Here is a 26879-nt window from a genome sequence, read left to right on the forward strand (position 1 = left end):
CATTTTGGTAATTTGTGGGCTTGGTTGTATTTATTAAATCTATACAAATTTACTCAAATATAGTAGCATAATCAAGGATTATCATCTAGGAGTTATCAAGAAGCACAATGGGATTTCATTGATAGTGACATTATCCTAGGGTTGTTCTACGTGTTTTTGTTATTTCTATGCCTTTCACTCAAAGTTGTAATGTTGGTTTTTAGGAGTTTGATTTAGAAGAACTTGACCTCACAATCTAATAATTCCTCAAAGATGTTTGTAAACAACACCTAACCTTACACTTCTAGACATTAAATTAAGATAAATAGATTTCAATTGCAATAACTAGCAAGATCAAGGCAACAAGTTACAAAATTACTTCCATGCATTTAGGATTAGTTCTACACTTGTGGGGATACCTTTCATGCACCTTGGATGTGACCCTAAACAATGCATAGCCAACATATATGTTAACAATAGAGATCAAAATTTCAAAACCATAAGAAATTTTTTTTTTGACATCTAAACAAAAAAGCTTATATCAAAATTATAATTAAATACCCATGTATTTAATCAATTTTGCATATTCAATTCCAACTCTATAATTACTTAATTGAACTAACCTAGATAACTTGGAAATGTATGTTTTATTTTTTTCAGTTTTTGATTTATATACAATCATATCATCTCTTCCAAAATAAAAAAAAGTGTACACTATGTTGAAACTTGTCTAAGAACTAGGTTTTGCCTCATTTAATATTTAGAAAATCTCTCTTTTGGTTTTCACTTAAACAAAATTTTTAAAGCTTAAAACTTGAACTCAAATTTTAAACACTTAAAATCTTCAATATCTCATTATTTTAACCATCCAATTTTCTTATTTTTTTCTTTTTATTGAGGGGGAAAAATCGGTAGGAAATGGCTATACAACGCTTAGTATGCACCAAACATCCATTGCAATATATTTATAATGTACAAAGGGTATTGATATCTTGGTGCATCCTATGGGCTATATAGCCAAATCTGAATCGGTAGGGATAACTCAACGACTTGAAGCCCACTTGACTTCTTACACCTAACTTACAATTCAAGACAAGATGAGCCCATCCTTATAAACCCCTGGAGTTGCAAACTTGGCCTGATCAAACCTACAACTAGATAAACTAAGGTGGAGAAAATTGATCTCACAACCTATATGAGATGAACCAAAAACCCTTAACAAAGTACACCACCTCTTCAAACTTTTAATTACACAATTTTCAAAATAATTTATAAATTAACTTTTTAATTTATAGAAACAAACCATTCTTTTTGTCCCTAGGCTCTCCTTATCTTGTTCAAGTGCGGCCAAAGGGGAAGAAACAAAGTCTAAATAGGACCAAATTAAGGATTGAAATTCAGTATAGATGGTACAAGTAAGAAACCGTTTAACAAAGAGTTTTAGCAGTCAGCTCATTTTCCGAAAAGGCCTCTTAGGGAATATGCTCTTGGATATGCCCTTGGGTGGAAAAATGTCTGTGATGAGCATCATATTTGCTTGGCTGAGAATTTCTTGCCTCAAATCTATTTCAGTCACAGAATATAATCTGCAAGCTGTTATTGCATGCTGTGAAGCATATTGCTAATTGCCCATTACCCATTCAAGCTCTTGACTATCAATGAACACTCGAGACAAAAAGAATCGAATCGTCAAAATACAGAGGAATGTACTGCTTTCTGATCAATTTGGACGAGGTATATTCTGCTTTTTTGAGGATATCCTTTTATGTTAACTATTTATATCTCTCTGTTATGCTGTGGATATGGTGTGGATAACTGTTATTAGTTTGTGTGCTCAGCATTTGCTGAGCAGCTCTTCTTTGGCTGAAAAGAATACAGATTTTGCAGGGGATTAAGAGATTGATAATGTGGTCTCGGTTATCTAGTCTAAATCTGATTCTGCCAAAGGAGAATTGCTCCTCAACTGCTAAGCACAAACATGCCCATTGATATTTACCAGTTTCAATGCCTATGCTACAGTTTTGATAGCTTTGGGTTGTAGGGAGACTAGATAAAAGAAAACATATATCATTATTGTACAATGTAGTTCAGAGGATAGAGGTCTTAATTTCTGATTATAGCTCCTGTAGATCCAAAAACAATAGTAGGTCCTGGAAAATTCTTAAATTAAGACAGAAATTCTAACATACCTCAAAAGAAAACCCAGGTGGTGGAAAATTTGATTAAGGAATGTTCTTTAGAAACCTATAAATTATACCTAGTACATTTGTTGAAATTTTTTTGATTTTGAAAAATGATTAATGTTTTTTATATGATAAAAAACAGAGGATTTGTAAGTTCGAATCTTACAGAAGTAGGGTATGCATACATTCTGGAAGTATTAGGTGGTCTTATATATAATATAAGACCTGTAAATTCAAAATCAGATTGCCCCATATCATAAATTATAAAAAACTTACAAAATAGAACAATTATTATTCAGAAGCAAAAACCTACAAATGCCAACTAAATAAACCACCCTGGTTTATTACACTTATTAACTTCCAATTATTAGTTATTTTAGTAAAAAGTACATCCAGTTTGCTGGATAGACAGAGGCATCTCATTAGGGTACCATTTTACTTTTGGTAAAAACAGCATATATCATGCTATATAGACGTTACCTCTATGATGAGCATTCTGTGAATAAAAAATGTTGTAATATATCTTCGAATTGACAGCATGCCAAATAGTTGTAAGGAATGATCAATTGTAGGTTGTACACTGAATTAACCAACCATTTTGGCATTGTTGCTCATGTCTGTTAGGGGTGAATGGCACTACCTACAATAAAATCATGAAGCAGCCTCGTGGGCTTCTCTGGTAATTGTAATATTGTTGTCCTAATCTTCTGGTTTTGATCTTTATTTTTCTCATTTTTGAAAGTTTGGATAATCCTTGAAAATTAATATAATTTCTTTGTTTTTCAACTACCTCTATACAGGATGGCTTGATAAGAAACCATCACCCTGTAACGATAGTGACTGATAAGCTGGACAACAGGAAAATAAGATAATGGTATGTACTAAATCTTTTTCCTATTACATGGTCATTAGTTGCTCTTATTTAGCTTAGAATTGTAGCACAAAAGGAGGAGCATCCCAAATTTGTAATGATCTTGTGGTTCCCAGATAATGTGTTGTTGGTAATTGTTTTTCTACTTTTGTATTTGTTTTCTACAGTTATTACTAGCAGAGGATTCCTGTTTCGAAGTTGTCTGTACTTTCAAATTGCATGTTGTTATTTCTCAGTCTTATCATATGTTTTCTTAGCCTTTATAAAGAGTATTTTGGAATAGTGGCTCAATGCTTTGAAATGTTTTAAGGTTTTTAGATTCTCACAGGCACATCTTCGCCAGAATGTTTTATGCATTGCTACAGGATAAGACATGTAGTGAGAGAGGCCCATTCTCCAGCTCTTATTTGACAAGTGAAATGCATATAGAGTTCTATATATGTTTTCAGATTGCAACCAGTAGCTATTTCTTATGATGCATCAGTGTATATATTATTGTATATGAATTTTTAAGATGCATCAATGTATATATTATAATTTATACATTGATGCATCTTAAAAGCTGGATAGCCATTTCCATCTAGAGATCATATGATCTGAAAGAATGAAAAAGCCTGATTAATACATACAATTGAGACTAAAAGAGTTTTATGGACTGAACTGATCTAAACTGTATTCGTTGAGGCTCATTCTTATTTATGAAATATCCCCCATCGAACCTTTATATTAATCACAAGAGAATGCTTTACTAGGTGGATCCACAATTGCCAAATTATCTAAGTCAGCACTATTACACTATTCGAAAAAATCTAGGATCACATCCATATGCAAAGCCACCTTCAAACCCTTTTGCAATTTCCTTCAATAAGTGCTATTAACATTATGCATTTTATAGTGGCATGTAGTGATCAAGAATATAGTTAAACTATAACTCAAATTGATGAACCACATCTTCAATATTTCCGTCAATAAAAAAGATCTAGTCATATGTGACAATATCAATGAATAAGAGAAATTCTTATCCACATGTCAAACATGTTTCTCCTCCCCCATGTATGCCTAGGGTCGAGTAGAAGATTTTCTATAGCTGAGAAAATCCCCATGCTCAAATCCCCATCTATGTCCTTCGTGAGCTCCCAAATTCTCACCACCTAGTGACAAAGCTTTGATATTTATTTCCTTCTATACATGCAACATAAATTACTCCTCTCTCTTTTCTCCCAATCCCACATTCAAATCCTTTTATGGATGCCATATGTCATAGCACCACAAACCATAAATAACATATAATGCCACCAACCCCACCTATAACCAAAATAAATAACATCCATCATTGCTTTTACTTGAATGAATGAGAATGTTCATCATTTCATCCCATAAATGCTCTTGTCTCTTCATAGAAATAATATCATTACTTTATGTATCACATGCTATCTATCCTACCCATTATTGGATGATTAAACACTCATATCCTCATGATTAAGTCTCAAGGTCTCCATTGAATACCCATTAAATCAATGATTATTGGACCATCCCTCCTTCCCTGTCAATCCCATACCTATATTGACAACTTAGTTAATAATACAATTTCCTTTCTTGGTAATATGACTAAAGGTAACCTCATCAAAATAAGTCACTACAACCCTCGCATTTGATAAAATAGTTTGTAACTACCAATTATGATTTTCCCTCACCATTCATTGTGATAGTGACAAAATTTGAGTTATCTTCTACCCATAACATATATTATATATATTTTCTTTAACCAAGGATAACCCCCATAACAAGGCCCTATCTTCTACCATGTTGTTGGTGTCCACATCAAAATTAAAGGCTAAGATGTCAAGGGGCTAAAGTTGTCACCCCTAAAAATATATCTTCTTTCTTCACTAATATTACCTTTTCTTTCATTTTCAATTTTTAATTTTGACCAACTAGAATTAGGATAACTCTAGTTACAAATATTATCTTGTTTAGGTTTTCCTAAGGGGAATTTGTCAAGACAAAAAATTTATAGCCAAGTGTCAACACAACCTTTCTCTTCCAGGTTTCAATACTCAAATAGCTAACTCCTTAATATTAGATTCCAAATACTCCAAAATCCTTTTCACCAATAATTCTCCATCTCAAAATATTCTTCCATTCCTTTCTATCCAAATATTCCAAGCAACAAGTGGATTATTGTCTGGGGCCTTTTCCCCTATGTTTTTCTTTCTTGGGACTTTGTCCCCTAATGTTTTTGTGGATAGTTGTCCTTTTGAGGTGACCCATGTTGGTTCTTTTGTTAGGCTTGTTGGCAATAGGTTGTAGAAAGCCTCCCAAAACCTTCTAGTTGTTACTTGACTTCTTGATTAGTTTATTCCCATCCTAAGGGTGGTTGTTAAAGGGATGGTTCAAGGTGTGTTCCTAAACCCCTTTGTTATGAATCGATACTTTTGTGCACCTGGAACTTCGGTTCCACTCTGATCAAAAGACTCTATTCAAAAAAGGATCTACCTTTTTTGGTGATGCCTCAGTGCTCTCACTTCTCGTGAGCTCTTCCCTTTTGCATGCCCTTGTGGCAACTTATTTCGGTATGAGCCTATCTTGTTTTTTTCTTTTGTTATGGTATGGGCTATCTTGCTTTTATTAATCAAAACAAGTACGAGAAATTAGTCCCAAATGATAGTCGACTTGATACTTTTGATCTTCAAATTGCACTTAGATAAATGAAAAGAATATTAGTTGGACCTTGCCATTTTCCAAAAAATAATTCCACAAGTCAATAAATAATCACAATGAATAAAAAAGTGATTATTATCTTGTTCTCCCATTTTACTTAGAATATACCATGAGGGGCACAATTTATGCATCATCTGCAACCTACCCCAATTGAGGGCCCTAACAATCCAAACAAAGGAACACTTGGTTTAAGAAAATCCAGAATAGCTATATCTTATCCTTGGAAAATGTTCTTATTCCTCTTGTAAACATGTTAAGTGATCTCAAAGAGATGCAACCACTTCCATTCTCATACCAAACCATAGAGTCATTTTCAACAAGAAAATTTGACCTCTTAGACTTGGAAGTGTTTAGAGAGGAGAAAATAGTAGTAAGCTCCCTAATCGTAGTAGAAAGATCTAAGTTTAAACAAGGTCCCTTTAAAATTCAAAGACCAAAAATGATTAACTAATGATGATTAATTGTTTGACTAAACATTCAGCCCCTAGTCGGACAATTAAAAACTTAATCCAAGATTGCCTTGAGTTGATTACCAAGCTGGATGAAGTACGAATAACACATGTTTTTTGGGATGGTAATCAACCTACGGACTACGTGGCTAACTTGGATGTGGCCTATGAGAAAATCAAATGGTGGACGCAGGGGGAAACCTTCCCAGTGCACTTGTGTGAACTGGCACGAAAGGATGTAGCTTCTCAATGATCAAATATTAATGATGCCATCTTATCACATGAAATCCACTCTTTGCAATAATTGGAATCGATACAACACTAGGGATTCCAGATTGTTCTTTGCTGCTTGGTTTTGTATCTTCTGGTTTGGGTCTGGGTATGTTACGGTGAATCTTAGAATTGGAAAGGACAATTTAAATATGGGGGGAGATAAAAACAGAGTGGAGCTGACGTCATACCAGAAGTGGGAGAAAAATAAGGAAATGTGGACTAAGATTTCGGATGGCGAGCTTGTCCCATACCTTAAAAAACTGCATGGCCATGACCCCAGGGCGATGAAGGGGTTTGGTAAGGGCTGAATAAAGGTGTTCTCAGTGCCTATGGTGTAGAATTCAGAATTGATGAGGAGCTTATAGCAAAAATCACTGGGTTGCAAATGGAGGGGAAGAAGTTTTGTAGAGAGTGCAAAGTAGCAAAGGAAGCCCTTTCTAGTTTCTTTGACAAGTACAATGAAGGAGACTGAGTTAGGAAAACAACTGATGCGGGCTACAACAGAAAAGACCTAATGAGCCTTTGGGCTAATGTGGCAGAGGTGATTATGAGGTACATTACCTTGGATGACTATATATTTTCTCCTATCATTTTACTATTTTGAACCACTTCAGACATGATAGGAAAATTTATCTTCCACTTTATTTGCTTTCTTCTTTGGAGCATGGTCTTTCCAATCATGCTAAAAATAGTACGAAAACCTTGTTTTACATGAGGGGCTCATCCTTCTCATTATGGAGTATGCTAAATTGAATGAAGTTAAGTGTTAACCTGTCCACAGAATTGATAGCAATCCCAATCCCTCGTATGGTTTTGATGTGCATGTTGTGTTAGATACCGAAATTGAGGATGAGAAGGGTTTGGGTGAGATGGCTATGGATTGGTGTGACCTTCAAGTGTTGGACCCAGAGTATTGGCCCTCTAATGAACAGAGATACTCCCCCCTCCCCCAGGCCACACTTGGCACTAACAACAACAAAAAGAGTAAACCCCCTTGAAAATGCAGCCAAAAAGAACAAAAGCCCCTTCCCAAACCCTAGGGGATGGGTCATAATATCTCTAAAAAGAAAAAGGTGGGAAATTCTATGGATATAAAGGACAAAGGGGATAATAAGATTAAACTTGATATCCCCCTTACCTAGACTAGGTTGACCTTGATAATAGTAAAAATGATAACACGAATATTGAAATGTTATTGGCTAACTCCACCTCTAGCCAGGAGAAGTCCTTTCGTTGGGTGATCGGTGAAATAATCTTCATCAAATAGTATAAATAATATTATTAGCACCTTCACTGAAAATCCAATTCTTGATAAAACTGATAAGCTCCTTAAAATGACCCAGAAATTGACTGAAGATGTTAAGGTCATGAAAATTGAGCATGAATCCAGAATCGCCAATTTGGAGAAAGGAATGGAAGAGTTAAAGGGAAGTCTCAAGGTTTTGGTTGGCATCAGTAAAAAAGCAATGAGTAATAGTGTTGAAGGCCTTAAAATGATGAATGAGAAAATTCCAATCCATAAAGCCCATCCTCTCAACAGTATGCCACCATCTACTGCTAAATCCAAATGAATAACTTGGATACTAATCTACAAGGATTGGAGGTACATATGTCTACTGGACCATCCACCAGGATCGAGAGTATAGAAGAGTACCACTAGGAGCATCATGGAGGAGCTGGAAGATATCAACAAGAACATTATTGAGAAAAATTCTGAGCTCATGGAAGCTCTTGGCTAGTTTTTTGTAGGGTTTTCTAGGGATGTAATGTTTTTTAGTCGATCTTTGTGGGGTGCTTCCTCTGTTTCTGTCTCTGTTTAGTTGTTGGATCTGGATTGTTACGTTACTATTTTGCTTTTGCTATTTTTGGATTTGGGTTTGGGGTCCTTGTAAAACCCGTTTTATCTTAATTATAAACTAATAAACCAATAAAACCTTTGTAAATGAGAATCCAAAGGTTTCAAAATCTTAGTATCAACTAAATTTATTTTCTCTAACCATAGATCTTGCCAGAATATAATTTATTCCCCCTTCTCAAATATCCACCTCATATCAAGACAAATGAAGTGATGACAAGATATAAAAAAGTTTCAAATACTTGATCCTAGAGGGAGTGGACTCTCCCCTCTAGGTACACAATCCACCTCATTTTTCAAATATTTGGACTACATAACATGATTTGACAACCTATCTTATTATTCATAGGTTATCCTTAACAAGTTATAATGTAAAGCCTTGTTCATCCTCTTCCACTATCTTAAACCCAATCTTCTTTATCGATTGACATACGAACATCATTCCCACTTAATAAAAAATATTGATGTGTGGAATCATTGCCACACCAAAGAAAGTTCCTCACATGGCCTTAAACATCTTACTCGCCATACTTGAAAATTGAAAGATAGACATGACACAAACTAGGATAGTAGGCAATAAGGCCTTAATGAGAGTGATTCTTCTAGCAAGGGAGAGATTATTTACCTTTCCATATTGCAAAATTGCACTATAGTTTCTCTAATATTGCTTGCATCCCAAGATACCTTTTGGCAACTTATCCACATACAAATCGCGAACCTTCAAATCTTCAATACAATGATCGTTTAGAAAGAATAATCTAACTCTTTGGCTAACAACCATTTCATGTCAATTAAAAATATTGTAAGCACTCTAGCCTCTCTAGCCATAACTTTCGTAAATAAGAGTCTATCATCAAAAAAAATTATAGATGTACTTGTATCCTTACTACCCCCAAGAAAACTTTAATACCTTTTATATTACCCATGTCAATCACAATCTTTTGGGCCTATCCTAAAGCTTCCATAACAATGAGAAAAAAAAAAGAGAAAGAGGATATTGCTATCATATATTAAATTTGGCCTAAAAGAACTCCAAATATGATCCATTAATTAAAATTAGTAAGGAGACTAGAGAAATATAGTTGTACACCCACTTACAAATTATCACTTTTAAATCCAAATATCCTCATTACCTTAATAAAAAGATCCCAAGAAATCTTCTCATAAGAGTTATTTATATCTATCTTTTGAATCCCACCTTCTTTTTTCTTATGCTGCATTGAATTGATAGTTTCGTGGGCTATAACAATACCATCTAAGATTAAATACTACCCTTGAAAAAAACACTCTACTCCTTTGGTATGATCCTATCCAATCAATTCTTTAGCTTAATGATCATCGGCTTGGTCACAATCTTATACACAATGTTGCAAACATGTGCAATTAGTATAAATTCATAAAAGTATTTTAAAATCTTATTTTATTGGATGAGATCTAAGAAAGTATAACTCTCTACTTTTATTATGGCTCTCCTCTACTCACATTACTTATTCATGAAAAGAAATTCATTACTATCCACATCCCATTGAAACCTTTCAAAACTAGCTTGAAACTCATTTAACTTAGAAGGTTTCTTATAACCAAGGAAAAACGTATTCCACTTAATCTCCTACAATGAGAAATGATTCATCAAATACTCATTCTCATAATTATAAAAAAGAGTATGAGATGTTATAAAGTAGCACTTCTTGGGAAGTTAAATCCTCTAGAGGAGTCATAGCTATAATCTCTATGAAGAAGTCAAGATCTTCTCTTCTATTGGCATCAAAATTACTCACAAGAAAGCTAGAAGGGAGTTAGATACTCACAATTTGATTAAAATAAATTATTTTATTGGTTGAAAGATAAAATATATTTGTGATCTAATCACTTTCCTGTAATAATTTCACTGTATATTTTTGTTACCAAAATATCTCCTCCATCCTTAACATTAGATTCAATTCCTGTACTAATTTTTTTTTTGTCAAATCTAAGATCAAATTTGAGACCCACGTGAGAAATAGAGGCTTCAATATCATGCATTTATTTCACAACCTAGATCATTTTGCCAAAAAAGAAAACCCACCTACTCTTTGTTCCAATAGATCTATTTCTTCTTAACTTCTAGCTTTTTATGTAACTTTAATCTATGATACATCCAGTAATATTTTTGTTCCACTACCTCTTGAGAGACTTCATGAAGCCTAATTATTCATACCAAAATGATTTCATCTTAAAGGGGCATCCCTTAGGTTTCTTATGGTCAAGATTAACTACATTGGCAAATGAATGATGTGAGCCATTAAATTGGACGAATCAAGACAAAAAGATGATAAGATTAAACATCGACTACACATTCAATAGAAATCTATTTAACCTAAAAATTATGCCCTTCCCCTCTAAATTACTATTAATATAGCTGAATATCCTAATTTGGTAACAAAATACACCAAAGAGAGATTTCCACATCCCTTAAGGATGGAGAACCCATTGCAAAATCTCTACTACACCACATCTTCTCCTTTAGGCTTAAGATAACAATGAAATTACCTCCAATAATCCAATTATCTTATTTGAGAAACAATCTCATATCCTTGATTCTCTCCCAAAAAAGAGCTTTATTAGCCTCCAAATTAGATTCATACATATTTGTCACCATCAAAGAGGAGTTATCATGCAAATTAATTAAAAACACATTTGGGACTAAGAATATTTTTTTACAATCATGTTGGAGCCATTCTATAACAAAACCAAATCCCTTGACATGTCACGAACATCCACCACGACCCCTTCACCTTTCTTCCAAATCTAAAATGTTTTAACTTATTATCGGTTTCTATCAACCCTAGAATGTTTTAATTGATTATCTTCAAGGTTTCTTAGAGTTAGGTAGCTTCTCACCTTTATTCTTAAAAAAGTCCACATTGAAGACTAAGTTTCATTCTCTAAGTTTACTAGTACCTTCAATTTAGCTTTAATCCTATTTTACTTCCTTCATCATAGTTGCTGTCTATTCGCATTGAATTACTTTAAATATTATTTCCATAACTCTTCTACCTCTTTGATTAGCTACACATGAATCAAATATTTTATTTATATTTGAGTGCATCCTTGATCGACTCTTCATCATGTCTAAATATTTATTTGCATTATCTTGACCTTATTAATTTATAATGTGGAATAATATTTCGTTGCTTATATGATGCCCCTCAACTCCCTCAAATCTACTCCATGAGTCAAAATTCTAATTTCCAAATGAGGAGGATTATATCGATTTTCTCCTTTCATTCAAGGGGAAATATCCCCAAGAGGAGAGGTTTATGGAGGAGTGATGGCCATCCCAACTGCATCTTCATTATTTTCCTTATTCTGCAAAGTGCCATCCTTTTAAGCTAAAAAATTAATGTTTATATATATACACGTATGTATACACACATGTATGTGTGTATTTATGTATGTATGAATGTACGTATACAATTTTTTTGGAATGGGGTCTATTCCCTTTTATATATTTACGAAAATCAAAATAATAGTAAAAATTGCATCAACCTATAATTAGACGTGCAACAAAATAAAATATTTACTCTTTCTTTGTCATCTCAATATTATGTGATGATTGGGTTTCTAAAGGGGGGATTTTTTCTCTTTACTTCTTGTTGATGTGAGTTTTGAGTTCGCTCAACATTCATAACTCTTGCTCTCAACCGTGAGTTTATGTTCTTGAAAGCTATAGGAGACCTAGACCTCAAGGCTCGATACGTCTTATAAGACCTCGTGGTTTTGCTCATTAGCATACATCAGCTGTTTTTATATGAGGGGATTCCAATTAGTTTCTTTAAGATAACCTAGTTTTGTATTCTCTGGAGGATTATTTCTACTATAGTTCACAATTTTCTGAATGTTTTGAAATAAAGACAAATAAATGAATTTATATGTTGAAACAAATTCTGATAACTTAAGCTAGTATCTCAATACATGCCTTTCTGGAATAATCAGTAATGATAAAGAACAATCTTACTTGAATAAACAAAAATATTCTCTCAATTATTTATAAAATTGTGCAATCCAGAAATGAAACACCGAATTAAACAAAGCAAGGGATATAACACACTGAAAATCTGTGCAGAGTTATATTTTGCTTCATACAAAAATAGTGAAGTACAATCACATATCATCAGCTATAAGTCCTTTAGAATTTATCATCACTATTATTTGCAAAGAACAAACACTACCAAAATAACTATTTCATAAGAGAAACAAGAAAAGAGGCTTGAACTTGTCAGAGCTTTCATAAGTCTACAAATCTCAATCTGTTTTCAAAATGAACATCATTATGCTTTTATAGTAGATTTCTAGCAAAAGGACAAATTATTGAGAACTCAGTGTCATTCCTGCTCTTGGTCAACGTTTGACTTTTCTTTCAGCTTAGAAGTCTCCAATTGTTGCTCCCAGTATTGTTGAAGACTTGTCAAAATTTGGGCCATCTCTTTTCTCTTAGATTGTTTTACGACGGACAAATTGTATTCTTGCACCTGACATTTTTCCCGCACAGGCTTCGTGTTTTGATCTTCCTCAAAAAAAATGTTTTCATATTGTCTTGCCCAACTTTGGATTTGTCCTATGTCTCCCAAGACCCGCGAATCCACATCTCTACCTAACATTGATGCTCTCTTGTTCCATTCATCTTTGAAATCCTCTAGTATCGCATTTTCACCCATCTCAATTACTTCTTCTACTAATCCTCCCATTAGCATTTCAATGAGTTTAACATTTTGGTGTTGGGCATCCACTGCGTCCCTTTTTTCTTCTTGCAACTTTTCTATTCCTCTCTGCAAACTATTTATTTGCCAAGTATAGACTGTTGTTCCAATCTTCACTTGAGGCAATTGCTTCGCAGTTAATATCTTCTGATTAATGATTTATTCCGCAATCATTTCCACCACCATTTGGAAATATGAGGTCTCTACTTTAACATGTCCCAACACTTCTTTATGTGCCTTTTGGGTTCTATCAATCCTCTTAATCAATTCCCCCAAGTGGTGTATCTATCTATTGCCACTTTCAACGAAGATTTGACATGTTCTAGTACCTTCTCAGTCTAGTCATCCATTAGTTCTGCCTTTCTTCTTAGCAGATCTACTTCTTTAGCTTCTTCTTGAGACACCAGTACTGGATGAGCTAGGATTTTCTGTGGAGTTTCTCCCCTTTTGGTAATCCCTTTTATAAACTTTACCAATTCATCTATCTGCATTTTTTATCTTTTATCTTTCTTTCATCCATCTGCATTCTCTCTTCCATCAGGGCGACTCCTTCTTTGGTAACTCTCAATGTTTCCGCTCTTGATGGTTTTCCCATTTGAATTGCAGTTATTTGATATTCTTGATTAGTTGGTTCTTCCTCACCCTCTCTGATTACAGGTTTCACAATATGCAATTCTCATTCTCCTTGAAGATTCACCTAGGTAGTGTAGCGGGCTTTAACCACTTTTCTCTTCTTCGTGCGGGGTGCGTCTGATAGTAAGCTGTTGAAATCCAGTGGAATTACCTCTATCGGCCCGCTAGGCTCTTTTTGTTGCTTTAACCATTCAGACATATTCCCGGTTTCTACATTTACTATGCTGAGCCTTTTCATTATGGTTGTCTCCTTTTCCACTTTCTTGCTCATTTTTGACTCTTTCCAACCCTAATCTCTCCCTTCTCTTTTATCGGGGTTATCCCCTATTTCCACCCGCGAGGATTCTCCTTCATCTTGTTCCTTTCCTTTTTTTTGTTTGTGCCCGCTATCAGTTATGTTGAACGTTTTTTTTAACCCTCGGGCCTCGTCTTCGCCTTTCCTGGCGGGGTTTTCCTTTTGTGAAGATGGCAGGTCCTTTTGAAGCGGGACTTCAAAATCCTTTGGTTTTTCTTGATGCGGGGGTGCCATTACTTCGAGGTGTGGGACTTCTTGCATTTCTTCATTATCATCTCTTACCTGTTTTTCCTTTTCTTCCACTGCCTGCATCTCCTTATTTTCTTCCACTAGATTTTGTTGATCTTTCTTGTGGAGTGCTAGATTTTCTTCTACCCTTATTTGCTCCACAGTGTGAGTCTCATGCACTCTATGTTGTGTATCCTTTTCCTTCACCGTGCCTTCCTCAAGTTCTCTTGAGCCTTCCAAGTTTATCACTTGGTCCATCATGCTTTTTCTAGTCAAGGCCTCTACTCCATGCACTGGCTTTTGCGGCGATTTTCCTTGTTCCATCTTCTTTTTCCATTCTTCTAAGTTTCCCTTGTAGTGTTTTTCCAGCACCCGATTCAGGTCATCATACAATCCTGGATCTTCTTCGAGTCTGACCCCAACTAGACTAACTATGTCGTCCAAGGTGTTGTTGACTAATGGAGGGGATGCAAATAGATGCACGACAGATTGAGACACATTTATGGGAATGACCCGCAATGGCTGTTCTTGGTATATTTCTTCTTGCATCGCAGCTCTTTCTCCTTGCGTGAGGGTTTGCATTGTTTTACTGCCTTGATCTTGCAACTCTTACTTTTTGCTTATGGGCAATATATTTAGGTCTGCGTCGATGGAGGGGATGCAAATAGATGCGTGACGGATTGAGACACATACATGGGAATGACCCGCAATGGCTGTTCTTGGTATATTTCTTCTTGCATCGCAGCTCTTTCTCCTTGCGTGAGGGTTTGCATTGTTTTACTGCCTTGATCTTGCAACTCTTACTTTTTGCTTCTGGGCAATATATTCAGGTTTGCGTCAATGGTGACTACTTCGACCCCTCCTTGTTCTAGCTCCTCTACTACTTCCATGGTACCCGGTTCTATGATTTACCCATATCTATACTTTTTTGTGAACCAAAAAATCCACATTTTCCTCGATATCTTCTCTTTTCCTCTTCCTCTTTATGGTGAGATTTGTTCCTCTCGGCACTAGCTTTGCTTTATATGCCTCTAGCCATTTCTTAGTCGCTTCTAGGAGAGGTTGGTTGACTTGGTCCATTGAGACCATTTCTTGCTCATTTGGTGCAGATTCTACCCCTGGTCTTTTCTCCACATTATCTGTCATGTACTCAGTTATCTCTGCTGGTACTTCAATCCCTATTTTGGCCGACCCTAACTGCTTTATCTGTGCCAGTGTTAACCTTTGGTAATACTCTTTTTCTTACTCCTATTTCATCCTTGCAATCCATCCAGTAATCTTCTATATCTGGGATGTGTTTGACTCTTCTAGCAATATACCTTTCTATCTCGTGCAAAGGGTCGTAGTCCTTCCTTGTGCACTTGAAGTATTGCAGATGCTTGGCCAATAGGTCTTCCTCTGCTATCATATAAAATTTACAGTTAAACCTGGAAAGTAGAATATGGATCTAACTAGAAAATAAAAGCAAAACTTACATAAAATAGAGTAAAGACAGCAGCAAAGAATGAAAAGTAATCTCTATATCATTAACAATTACATCTTCGTATGATTTATACAAAGAAAGAATTAAAGCATGAACACGTTGGAACAGAACAGAAAGACGCAAAGAGGGTTAAAGAGGGGGGCTCTCTTTAGTTAGCTTACGCATAAACAGCGCATGCAACAGTCATCCGTAAAGTATGGGAGAAACTGGAAGTCAAAATTTGCCCTAACAATGAAAACGAGGACTAGGGTTTGTATCGCCATCCAGAAGTCTTTCTAAAATGATCGTATTATCGGAGCTTTTTTTTTTTTTTTTTTTCGGTGAAACCTTGATTCCAGTTAGATGACATGCGTTGATATCCATCATTCCACCTTGACTCCTCGAGCGGACAGGGACAGAACTTGCGCAGAGGGAACAAAATGGCAGATTTGACGAACTAGAGGGGAGCCGTTTGTTTGATCCATTATTGCACAAAATGCTAGGGCTTGGTCCCAGTAATAAAAAGTATATATATATATATATATATCCACTTCAAATGGTATGCTACGATCAAGTCACATGTATGAGCATTGGGAATATACAATATTTTCAAATATTTTCATACTTACATACAGAGAAAAAAATCAATAAATCCTAGCTGGATAATAATTCTAATTTTTCTTTTTTTAAGCATTACAAAATTAATTAGTACTCTATGTCATTAACATAAAGAAATACTTTTACAAATCTACCATCATACATTTTCAAAATATTAGGGTCAAAAATAATTTTTAGTAAATCTTTATGTTTGTGGTTGTTCCTAGATCTTTTCTTCTAAGTTAATGTAAAGAAATATATTCTTTATATCTATTTAATAAATCTAACATTTCAAATTAATATTCAATACGATAAAAAAATTAATTTTATTTAAAACTAGTTTTATCTTTTTAGTTGTACTAATACTTTCCATAAATCTTTCAATGAATTTACGAAAAACTAATCATGGTGTTATAAATTAATTTAATATTACTAATATTTATTCATTTAGAATGTTTCATTTAATCTCATGTAACATTTTAAATTAAAGAGTTGCTTTATTAATTCTTTATATCTTCTCTTTTAGTTCAAAAGTAAATCTTCTATATTTTTGATAATGAACTTCATTAAATGCACCATTCTTACTAGTGACAAGCTTCTAGTTTGTGTATTACATAAACCATAACATTTATGCAATTTTTCTAACTAATAAAGATATATTTTATTTTTATCTTGTTTCTCTCTTTATTCATCAAGAGCACACACATAAGCATCAAATACAAATAATTCTCAATATTTGATAAATGAATTATTACCATACTATGTTTCATTAGCTCTCAATTTTACTGTAGACTTTTTGGGTGATATATTTATAATGAAAACATAATATTTACTATTTTTATCATTAAAAAATTAAGAAAATTCTTAGTTTCAAGCATGCACCTTCCCATTTGTTCTTTGATCTTATTTTTTTCTACAATCATATATTTTTGGATATATCTTCCATAAACATTTAAAATTTTATTTGCATAATAATATTTTACATTACTAGTTCTAAGAATTTTAATCCTTCTCTCACTCTCATTTTCTAACTATTTATTTTGATGAAAATCTCTTTAAAAATAAAATAAACCTTATTTCTGCTTACAATTCATTAACTAAATATAACATGTCTTGCAGCTAAAAAGTGAGGAGTATGAATTAGGTCAAGATATCATGGTGCATGGACCACATTTCTCTCTTTTAATCTATGTGCTCCTCCTATCTCAAAGTAATCCTTATGCAAATATACACAAACAAGATTTATAGAATTTGAATTGATTTTGGGAAGTTCATAAGCCATGTCTAATTTGAACATGAAAAAAGAAATTTGATATTCAAGGTGTTTAAATCTTAGATTACACAATATGCTAGTATTATTAGTAGTTGAAAGAGCTTATATATTTGTACTGCTACATAAAATTTGTATATGCTTCCTTTTAAGATTTAATAAATCATAATTAATACCTTCAACAAATTTTTAATCAATAAATTTTATATCTAAAATTTTACTTTGTAACCTTATTTTATAATCTCACTAACTAAAATAAGACTCTTTACTACTTACCAATATTTATGCCCCTAATAATAGACTTGGAAGAAGTAAATTCTGGAAAAAGCTGGAAGCTATTTGGGTTCCTTACAAGGAGGATATGTGGATTGTTATGGGAGATTTCAACACTACTTTCCGTGACAACGAGAAATTTGGAGGTGTCCCTTCACACCTAGAAAGTAGAATGGATCTTTTGAACTTTATCAACAACCAGGGTCTCCATGATATTGATCTCCAAGGAGCCAATTTTACCTAGATGAACAGGAGGACGGGGGAAGATCTCATTCAAGTCAGACTTGACAGGGCCCTTATTTCTAATGAGTGGTTTAACCATTATCAATGCTCCCTCTCTACAATCTCTAGGATTGGTTATAACCACTTCCCTGTGATTTTTGATGCTGATAATACCATTGTTAAAAGAAATTTCCTGTTCAAATTTGAAAGGATGTGGCTGGACCACCCTAACCTTGTGAAGGTCATTGAAAAGTGGTGGTCTATTGATGTAAAAGGTACTACTATGTATAGAATGACCAAAAAATTAAGGAACATGAAAGACAATATTTAAAAATGGAACAAGGAGGTTTTCAGAGATTTGTTTGCTGTCAAGACCAAAACCCAGCTGGAACTTAAGGAAATCCAAGATAAAATCCAAATGAGTGGATAAAATGAAGTATCAATAAGGGAGGAAAATAAAGTGTGTGTGAAGTAACACAAGATTATCAGAAGAGAAGAAGAATTCCAGAAACAAAGGTCTAGATCTCTATGGCTTAAAGCTGGGGATAAAAACACTAGATTCTTCCATATGACTGCAATGAAACACAAGGCTGCTAATAGAATCTCTAAGTTGAGAATTGGGGGAACTGAAACGAGGAAGGATGATGAGATCGGGAAGGAAGCCAAATTTTTTTTTACCTCAGTTCTATCAGCGGATTCTGGTCTAGATGGTCACTCCCAGAGTGCTCTCCTTGAGAACATTCCTTCAACTATTAATGAAGATCAGAACAAGGCCTTTGTGGCCATCCCTTATGAGGAGGAAGTTAGAAAAATGGTTTTTTCTTTTGATGAGAATAAAGCCCCAGGCCCGGATGGATTTCCATTGTTCTTCTTTCAAACCTTTTGGGACATCCTCAAATTTGATGTGGTTAAAGGTGTGCAGGAGTTTTTTGGGGCTAGAATGATCTTAAAGGAACTCAATGCTACTTTCTTGGTTTTGATCCCCAAATGCCTGGGGGCTGACTCTATGGATAAGTTCTAACTGATAAGCTTATGCAACTCATTCTATAAAATCATCTCTAAGGTGGTGACAAGAAGATTGCTAAAGATTCTTCCTTTGATCATTTCGCCCCAACAGAGTGGATTTGTTCCCGACAGATAAATCCTTGACTCTATCATTGCTATCCATGAGAACATTCACTCACTGGTGGATTCGAAAAAGAAATGATTTCTTATGAAGCTGGATCTGTCAAAAGCCTATGACCGAGTGGATGGGAGTTTCTTGGGTAAGGTGCTTGGTTCTTTTGGTTTTGGAGTTAGATTTATTCAGATGATTGATCAACTTATCCCGACCTCTTCTTTTTCTATTATTGTCAATGGGGTGCCTTCCTCCTTCTTCAAAAATTCTAGGGGTATCAGGAAGGGGGATCCCATATCCCCTATTCTCTTCATCATTTTGGCTGAATGTCTGGGTAGATTTATCAGCAAATCCGTTTCTCTGGGATTTCTTTGTGGTATATCACCCTCTTTTGGTTTTAGAGCCTATACCCATCACTAATTTGTTGATGATACCATTTTAATGGGAATGTCTACTATCAAAGAAGTGTCCAATCTGAAGAACCTTCTCAACACTTATAGTTCGGCCTTAGGTCAAACCATCAATCGGGAGAAAAGCTCTGTTTCCTTCTTCAACATCCCGGAGGACAGACAAATGAGGATGGCCTGGATCCTTGGATGCCAAATTGGTAAGCCTCCTACTATCTACCTTGGTCTCCCTTTGGGTTTGAAACCTTCAGAGCTGTTTTGGAATAGTCTCGTGGATAGATTCAGTAGAAAGCTGGCTGGTTGGAAAGGTACCCTTCTTAGTCAAGCTGAAAAAGTCCAACTTTTAAAATCTTATCTCCAGAGTCTTCCGGTGTATGCTTTAAGCCTCCTCAAAATACCTAGCAAATTTGCTGAAGCTATTGAGAAAATTCAAAAAGCCTTCCTTTGATATGGGGTTGAGGAGAAGAGGAGGACGACTCTCATAGCTTGGGATAATGTGTGTGAACCCAAAAAGATGAGGGGTCTTGGCTTAAGGAATATCAGAACCTTGAATAAAACTCTTCTTGCCAAACAAATTTATAGAACTTATCAGGGAAAAGGAGAATGGGATGATATCTAGAAGTCTAAGTACTTACTAAAGGTTCCCACCATAGAGGATTTCCTCGTCTCTGATCAAATACCAAGCGACTCTTTCATTTGGAACAATGTAATCTAGGCTAAAGGTATTGCTAGTCTTGGCAATGTCTGGGCCATAGGTGATGGTAGGAAAGTGGACTTTTTGGGATGATGCTTGGATTGGTGGAGCCCCTCTTAATAAGAAGGCCTCTTAGATGCTCATCTAGAATTGTAAGGAGAAGATCGGTGTTAAAGTGGTTGATTATTGGAAAGATCAAAAGTGGGTGGACCTCAGTTATATTGATCCCAAACTCAAGCAGGTAAACTTAAGGATCAACCATGCTATCTTAAATACCAGAAGGGAAGACCACATGGTGTGGAGAGGGACATCTTCAGGGACTTATTCAGTCTCTTTTGCCATCCTTTTATTAGCTCAATCCCAATCCCAATCCCAAGACCCTACTCCTTGCTAGGCTAAGGCTTGGTATCCAAGTTTGATTCCTAAAATCAATATCTTTTTGTGGATCCTCTTGGAAAATAAGATTCTAACTACTGATAATTTGAGAAAGAGGGGCTTTTGCTTCCCAAATATATGCTATCTTTGTCTTAATAAAGAGGAATCTATGAACCACATCTTTATACGTTTTCCTTTACTCTTCCTATTTGGGGGATATTTTTTCAAATGTGGGGGTTGAATTGGGTTTTCCCTAAGGAGATTCAGGATTGTTTCAGAAGATGGCATTATTCTACCAATAACATCACCATAAGAAATCTTTGGAATTTTTCTTTTGCCCATATCCTTTGGGGGATATGGAAAGAGAGGAATAATAGAATAAGCAGGATTGATATTAACACCTCTAAAGTGGTGTGGGCCAAGATAAAAAAATAATTGTGTAGAGAATGTGATGGCCAGGGGGTGTATTGTTGTAGCAATAAGGTGTTGGCATTTTTGATGATGTTGTTGTGATTGTCATTGATGGACACACACTTGCTTTGAGATCACGTTTTGTATGTATGAGTTATGCTCAACTGGTTTTTGTTCCAAACTGGTATTATGTATTATAGCCTTTAGGCTATTGGTTTTTGCAGAAAGTGTCTACCGATCCCAAGTGGTATGAAAACCTCAAGCGGTTCGAGGATCTCAAGCGGTACGAAGGAACTGAAGTAGTAGTTATCATTTTTCTCAGTCTTCATTTGGGCAAACTGGTAATCGGTAAAATATGTGAACCGGTAATAGGTAAATGTATGAACCGATATTACTGTGTGATGAGTTACCAACCGGTATTATTTTTGTGATGAGTTATCATCCACTGACACTTTGGCGGTGATTCTGTGTCATGTTACCAAATGTGTCCAGATGCACTGAACCTAGGAACTTGCAATGTAATCCCATTGGACCGACATGAAATCAGATTCCTTTATAAGGACATCATGTCTAGGGTTTTAGGGGGTGTTAGGAATTTTGTGTGGTTGATGAAGTTTTTGCATGTGTGATCACAGAAGAAGATTAGGTCTGTGTGAAGAAATAGAGTGTGAAGATATTGAAGACCGAAGTAATGCTGAAATGCATTAACAATGAGCTATCAAGGATCTAACCAAGCACAATGTGCTAGTATTTAGATCACTCACTTGTTGATTACTCACACTTCAACAAGTCTGTAACCCTTAACCAGGTAGGCCTGACAAAGCCTTTGTAAATCCTCTAACAAGGTGGTTCATAACTGTGGATCTGAAATCCTCTCACAAGGTAGTCTTTAATCAGACTTATCTCCTAACAGAGATTGAGGTTGCTAACAGGATCTGTCCTGGTAAAGAACATTGTATGACCTTAACTGGTCTGGTTACTATTCTACAGATAGTTACTTGTGAGTTTCATCTCACTGTGGTTTTTCCCATTTGGGTTTCCACGTCAAAATCTCGTGTTATGGTGATTGTACTTCTGTGGGTGAATGCCTTATTTGTTGTTTGGTTTGCATTTGTGTTAACCAGTTTGTTAGTAAAACTGTTATACCGGTTTACTGCTAAACTGTTTAAGTGTTTAAGTTCAATATTTTTTGGTATACTAATTCAACCCCCCTCTTAGTATTCATCATAAGGATGATTTTGATGTTCTCAAAAGTTGGAATATCCCAACCTATATGGGCACCGACATCAACCAGATCAATAGAAGAATGAGATGCTGGTATTTTCCCCCTAATGATTGGTTTAAGGCCAACTTTGATGGTGTGGTGAAAGGGAACCCAAGACCTGTTGGTTGCAGTGGTGTTATCCGGAATGGGGTTGGCTTTTGTACTGGGGCGGTTTCCTATCCATTGGGAATTCAGACCAATCATCTGGCAGAAGCTATGGGTGCCCTTCAATCAATTAAATTAGCCTATAATTTGGAGGTCAACATGTTATGGTTGGAAGGTGACTCTAAAAACATTATTAATTGCCTCCTAGGTAAACACCAACCTTCGTGGATGATTAAAAACATCATTGATTCTGCGAAGTAGTTGCTTTAGGGGTTTAAAAAATGCCACATTTCCCATGTTTACAAAGAGGCCAATAGGAGTGTTGACTGGGCTGCCAATGAGGCAGTAAAGAGCGAGCAAATTATAACCTAGAATTGCGAAGGGGAGCTCCCGTGTGCGGCATGTGATATCTTATGAAAGATTGCATGGTAAACAAGGTCAGATTTGAAATCATTTCCCGAGGTGTTAGAAGACGTCATAGCAGCAGGAGCTATTTTTGTATGCAGTTGAGAAGGAGGTATAATAATCATTGCAGGATTACTTAACATGTTTTATGGGTGTTTTTCTCCCTATCGAGCAAAAGTATTAGAAACTCCCACAAAATTTTGGTGGTTTCTCATAGAAAGTTTACTGCTAAGAAAGGCATCTGCTGGAAATTACAGATGATAGATATCAATAACATTATGGGTGGAAACACAATAGAATGGAGGCTACCACCATTGACGAATGGAGGAATCCTCCGCAAGTCTAGGCAGTACTTCAAGCTGCCAAGATGACTGATTTCATGGAGTGCATGTAGGAGAAATGACCTGAAATTATAAGAATCTTCAAGAAGGGCGTGAATAAAGACACATTAACCATAGGCAACAGGAAGGTCAAGGTGGCTGAAACTATGATTGTTGAGGCAACGTGTCTTCCAATGGACGACATCAAGTTCTACAGGGATAGAAAGATTTCAGATGCAGCCGTGAAGAAATTTCTGAAGGATGAGGAGGAGAAAGCTAGACTGGTGAAGGGAAGCCATACCTACTTCTTGCCAAAGGTAATTAAATTAATTTGGCAAAGGGATTTGCTTGCTATAATGAAATTTATCACTTTCGATGGTAGATATACTAGGGTTTACAACTACCATTTTGTATTACTTAATCACTTTAGGTATAAAGGTAAAATTTCTATTTCATATTATCTTTTCTGCACCCTTAATGCTGAGATCAAGGATGCGATATCCAACCCCAATATCAACCTAGTAATGCATGAAGGTTTGATGGTGATTCTATATAATCACATCAAGAACACTACCGTCCATCTGAATATAGTTGAGGTGTCCGAGTCAGAAGAGGATCTCGATGACTCTGATGATGAGGTGATAGTTCTGATACTTAAAGATAAGTACAGATGCCAAACTAATAGGATGAGAGGGGGGGGGGGGGTTGAATCATACAAACTTAATCTTCCATAAAAACATCAGATTCAACCTCGGTAACATATACTTCAGTAATATAACCAAAATTGCTAAACATGCAAACTCAAAAGCATATAAACATCATAACACTCAACACCAGATTTAACGTGGAAACCCAAATAGGGAAAAACCACTATGGGATTTCAGACCCACTAAGAAATATACTCTTCTAGAGTATGCTCGGTTAAAAGCAAATCCTGTTAAAGATTACAAACACATTGCTAGATGTGACCCGGTTAAGGGATTTCCTTCAGATCTTTTAGGATCTTCACCTTGTTAGAAGTGACCTTGTTAAAGGATTTCAAACACTCAATCAGAATGTCACCTTGCTAGAGGGTTTTACAAATAAGACTGTTAAGTCCACTCGGTTAAGAGATTTTCTGTCACTTTACAAAATAATAGTAATAAAATCTATCTGCAACTTCACATCTAAAATGCTAAAGCAGATTCTTATTTGCTCAATACAACATAGACATAGAACTAATCTTGTCCATCTGCTGGGCTCTATACTCTGTTATTCAAAATATGTCTTCAAGCTTCTGTGCTCGGTAATCACTATGTAGCATCCCTGTGCATACACTTGCCCGCATGCATTGTTTATCAATAGTTCCTTATTTATAAACAATAGCTAACCGCTTAATCTCCTTGATCACATTTCCCATGATCAATCATAGCCATCAGATCTTCAAACTTTGACCAGGTTCAATGTATCCTTCGATCTGAAAACATTTTACCCCGCCTAGGAACTTGCATACATTTCTTGGAACTTGTGCTAGGGTATTGCGGTTCAATCTGAGCTGTAGATCTTCCTGCCGATTTTCCTTTGCCATAGATTCTTTAACAAACTTCATTCACGACATACCAATCATTTAACCATAGCCATCTCATTAGCTTCTTTCATTAAATAATGCATGTAATCATTTAACGCATTCTGTTATTACTTGGTTGCAACTCGGTAAATACTAAACTTCACTCGGTAGACATTCCGCCTTCATTAACCGATAGAGATAACCTTAGGGTTTACCGACTGGGTTCCTTAGGGTTTACCAATTAGGTCCTTTGCTCGGTAACATAGTATAGTATTAACCTTACAATCAATAACATATGTATGATATCAAAACAATCTAAACATCATGATCTCATCATTGTCTAACTCGGTAATAGTTGCCCATTGAATAACTTATTCCTCCCCTTATTCATCATATTCTTTCTGTGTCTTTTACCGACTTCTTTATACTCATCAAATCATACTTCTCAAGATATGGCAACATCATACTAAATTAGAAAATCAATTTCTTGACATCAATGACAAAATAATAATATTAAGACAGTAAATATCCTTAATCAGTTATATCCATAATCATCAACAACCTTCTCAATATCCTTATTGAAATGCCAACAATTTCTCCGTATGGCAAAACCAATTGATTTGATCTAATTGATTCAAATTGCTGTGAGATTCTGAAATGCTGAAATGCTCTCCTCTTGTCATCAGAACTCTCCCACATACATTAGTCTTCTCCTCTTCTTTTGTCTTCTCCCCCTTTGACAACAATGCCAAAAAGTAAAGATCTAAAACATAATTTCTTCCGCTGAGAAGTGAATTCCTGCTGTTATGTGTCAATTTAGTCGCGGTCAGAGCATTTTGTCTTCAATTCCCGTTTCCTGTATTGTTTCCTGCATTGTTTCCTGCATGCCTTTAGAAAACATCCTAAAGTGTGTAAATCAACATCAACTCCTAAAAGATATTCTGTAGAGTCATCGAATTGATGCTTTCACCGAACTCAGTCAGTGAGTAGAAGATAGGGGTAGGACCCCTAACTTACTTCTGAGATACTCAAAAGTGTCCCTTGGCAGTGGCTTGGTGAAGATATCTGCTATTTGTTCCTTTGTGCTAACATACTCCAACACCACTTTCTTCTCTTAAGCTTCTTCTCTAAGATAATGATATTTGATAGAGATGTGCTTTGTCTTAGAGTGCATAACAGGATTCTTTGAAATGTTAATGGCACTAGTATTGTCACAGAGTATAGTTATTGGCTCGGTAAATTTCTCATTTATACCTTCCAACAGTTGTTTGATCCATGCTATGTTGGTACAATTCAATGCTGCAGCAACGTATTCAGCTTCTGTTGTTGACTGTGAAACACATCCTTGTTTCTTGCTAAGCCAACTCACTAGTCTTTCTCCTAAAAGGAAAGCTCCTCCACTTGTACTAAGGATGTGGGAATGAAGAATCGGTCGCCTCTCATGACTGATTCTAAGGATGAGGGCCTAATGGGGGAGGATACGACCATGAAAGAAGCTCAGAGTTTTGATGTAAGGGAGGTGGGACTGGAAGTGAATCTTGAGACTGCAGGTGATAAGACCCAGGAAGAGCATCACTTGGATATTGACCTCTGTATCAATAATGACATGGGTAGCTTCAAATAGGTGCTCCTCTGGACGCAAAAGGAAATTATTGGCACTAAAACCAAGCAAGCCCAGGAAGCAGGAAAAAATGAGACTTTATAAGCTTTAGGCTTGGGTAAATTCAATTCCCTCCCTAATTGTCTCAATGAGCTTACCAAAGCTATTGGTAATGGAGAAGAGATCATCAATGCTAATCAACATAGCTTTCTTAGCCTAGAGAACAGAGTAGGGGCCATTGAAAAAAGACTTGATGGAGTTGAGAACACGCTCAAAAAAATTGGTGAGCAAAGTCATAAGATTCTTAATGCTGCCTCAGCTAGTATAAAGGCTCTTATCAGTAAGCTTGAGAATGACCATGGGGATAAGGCTTCGGCGGGAATCATTGAAGTGAAGGAAGATACCCTAGAAGATAAGGAGACTGGGCTTGGGAAGAGAATGCGGGCGAGCAACAGAAAGATGCAAAGCGATAGCAAGGAAATTGAGGAAATCAAATGGGCGGTTGATAATATGGAACAGTTGGAGCTGGAAGGTGCTGAAATGCTTCAGAACTTACTTAAATTTGGGCTCTTTCTGTTGGTCCTT

At 35.7% G+C, this 26879-nt stretch overlaps 1 long non-coding RNA gene across 2 annotated transcripts in view; it reads left to right on the forward strand.

The window, feature by feature from the left end:
- The first annotated feature begins 1417 nt into the window (after window positions 1–1417).
- LOC131034085 (uncharacterized) overlaps window positions 1418–26879 on the forward strand; it is a 41776-nt gene continuing 16314 nt past the window's right edge. Inside the window, exons 1-3 of one of the 2 annotated variants that reach the window (XR_009103737.2) lie at window positions 1418–1713; window positions 2787–2841; window positions 2963–3036. This is a non-coding gene — a long non-coding RNA (uncharacterized LOC131034085). The remainder of the gene's footprint in view (window positions 1714–2786; window positions 2842–2962; window positions 3037–26879) is intronic. The other variant, XR_009103736.2, reaches the window with a different exon arrangement.

This window comes from Cryptomeria japonica, chromosome 5 (genome assembly GCF_030272615.1).
Source record: "Cryptomeria japonica chromosome 5, Sugi_1.0, whole genome shotgun sequence".
Classification (NCBI taxonomy): Eukaryota; Viridiplantae; Streptophyta; class Pinopsida; order Cupressales; family Cupressaceae; genus Cryptomeria; species Cryptomeria japonica.